Source organism: Lygodium microphyllum, unplaced genomic scaffold, assembly GCF_053477565.2.
Source record: "Lygodium microphyllum isolate KBCC unplaced genomic scaffold, Lygodium_microphyllum_v1.1.10 scaffold_33, whole genome shotgun sequence".
Lineage (NCBI taxonomy): Eukaryota > Viridiplantae > Streptophyta > Polypodiopsida > Schizaeales > Lygodiaceae > Lygodium > Lygodium microphyllum.
The window spans coordinates 2,394,451-2,397,085 of record NW_028229516.1 but is presented as its reverse complement, the minus strand read 5'-3'; positions in this window follow the sequence as shown (position 1 = coordinate 2,397,085).

The window sequence follows — 2,635 nt, the reverse complement described above, 5'->3', positions numbered from 1 at the left end:
CCTTCAGAACGATCCCAATCTCATCTCCTGCAACACATCTTCTGAGCACTTCATCTTTGCCTTTCTTGTACAGTGCACCACCTAACAAGGTATAGGGGACTGATTCCAGCATAAGCTTCTTCCTTTCCCGACTAGAGATACCATGAGGGTACTGTTGGGCTGCCAGCAGATTGGCAATGTCTGCATACCAGGGAGTTACAGTTTCGACCAAGAATAGGGAAGCATCAGGGAGGTTTGGATCATCCTGCTCCTCGTCTGCAGTTTGTGGGATACGCGACAGATGATCAGCCAGAACATGGGAACGACCAGTCTTAGTAATCACCTCAAAGTCGAACTCTTGAAATAGAAGGAGCCATCTCATCATTCGTCCTTTTACATCTGCTTTGTTCATCAAGAAGGACAGGGCCTCATGATCCACATAAAATTTAAAGTGGGTAGATAGGAGGTAATGGCGAAACTTTTCCAAGGCAAACACCATTGCCAAGCACTCCAGCTCTGTCACTGTATAGTTCCGTTCCCTATCAGTGACTTTTCGGCTTGCGTAATAGATCGGTTGATCCAACTTCGAGGAGCCCTTTTGGCAGAGGACAGCACCTAAGCCTTCAATTGATGCATTAGTGTGTACATGGAACTCTTTCGTCCAATCAGGAGGTTGCAGAATGGGTGCGTCTATCAGACACTACTTCAGAGTGTGGAAGGCTTTGTCACATTCCTTCCGTCCAAGTAAACTCTGCATCTTTCCTCAGAAGCTTGTGCAAGGAAGTTGCCTTTGTTGCAAAATGGGCTATAAACCTTGTGTAGTAACCCACATGGCCTAGGAATCCCCTCAACTATTTGAGGTTGGTGGGTGCTGCCAGAGCTGCGATCTTTTCAATCTTTGCAGGGTCTATTGATATCCCTTGTGCAGAGACAATGTGGCCCAACAAAACTCCAGAAGAGGCCCCAAAGATGCATTTGTCGGGGTTGAGGGAAATCCCATACTCCTGGCATCGGTCAAAGCATTGTTCCAGGTGTTCCAAGTGTTCACGGATCAAACTATAGACACAGAAGTCATCCAAATATACCTCAATGAAGTCGTGCATATGATTTTGAAATGCGGCCATCATGACTCGTTGAAAAGTAGCAAGGGCATTGCTGAGTCCAAACGGCATCACTCGGTAAGCGTAGGTCCCCCATTCTGTGGTGAAGGTTGTTTTGGACTGGTCTTCTTCTGCTATCTGCACTTGGTTGTATCCGCTAAATCCATCCAGAAGAGAATAAAGCTCATGTCCTGCCACTGTGTCCAACAGTTGGTCTGTGAAAGGGATAGGAAAGTGATCCTTCTTCGTCTTGGAATTAAGCTTTCGGAAATCCACACATATTTGCAATTTGCCATTCTTCTTGGGTACAACCACGGTGGGTGAAACCCATTCACTATTTGCCACTGGATAGATGAACTCGGCTTTCAGAAGCTTCAGCAGCTCCGCTTTCACCAATGTGGAATAATTCGGATTCATTCGCCTCTATCGTTGCCGTACTGGCTTGGCATCAGGCTCCAAGTCAATATGATGTTGACATATTGTGGGATCAATCCCCTTTAGGTCTTTATAAGACCATGCAAACACGTCCAAATTTTCTTTCAACAAGTTGTACAAGGTTGACAACTCCTCTTCTGGAAGGCTGCTACCCACCTTCAAGTGGCGTTCAGTGCCTTCTGCATCCACAAAGGTTAACTGCCTTTCACCTTTTACTTCACGGATGAAGGTCCCGCGGACTGCTTCTGGGTACAGATCCGACTCCTTCAAGGGAGTGGTGTCCTCTTCTGATGTCCCACTAGAACCAACTTCTTCTTTTGGTGGAGACTTAGGTTGCTCCTTAAGATGTTGGAATGGGATTAGAGCCATTTTGGATTTGGTTTCAAAATTAATTACCTCTTGGCTTGAAGACTCCTCTTCTGATGACACATCCAGGAACGTCACATAACAGGGACCCTCTGATACCTGTTGGGTTGGTGGGATTGGTGCTTGTTGGCACGGTGCATCATCATCATCTTTCTTTGGCAAGGATGGGTTAGGACGGCATGAGTCATTGCTAAAAGACGGCTTGTTCTTCTTAATCCATTTCTTATAAAGGTTTTGCATATGAGAAGATCCATTTACCAAACCAAATGGTACCATGATCCTTCTGTCCCATAGCATGAGCTCATCTGCTTCTGATGCTTCTGGAACTTCTTCTTCAAATGTATCCTCTTCAGGTGGGATAGATTCTTCTGGCTCACTTTCATCACCTTCTTCGTCCATTTCATATCCAACCTCTTCTGTCTCTGTCTCTGCTTCTGTCTCTGCCTCTGCTTCTGTTTCTGCTTCTGTTTCTGCTTCGGTTTCTGCTTCTGTTTCTATCTCTGTCTCTGTAGGAGCTCTGTAATAGAAGAACAGATTCTCTGTTTCCTCTCTTGCCTCTGTCTTTGGCTCTGCTATGGCCATGTAACAGGGAGAGTAGTACATCCATGCTTCTATCTCACTATCAGAAGTGATTTTAGAAGTCATTCCTGGTTCAGGCAGGAAGTAGTCTTCACATATGGGAGAATGCCCAAAGGTTTGATCCTACTCTGATCCGCCAGTCTGATGAGCCATTGGGTTGGTTGCACACCTTGTAG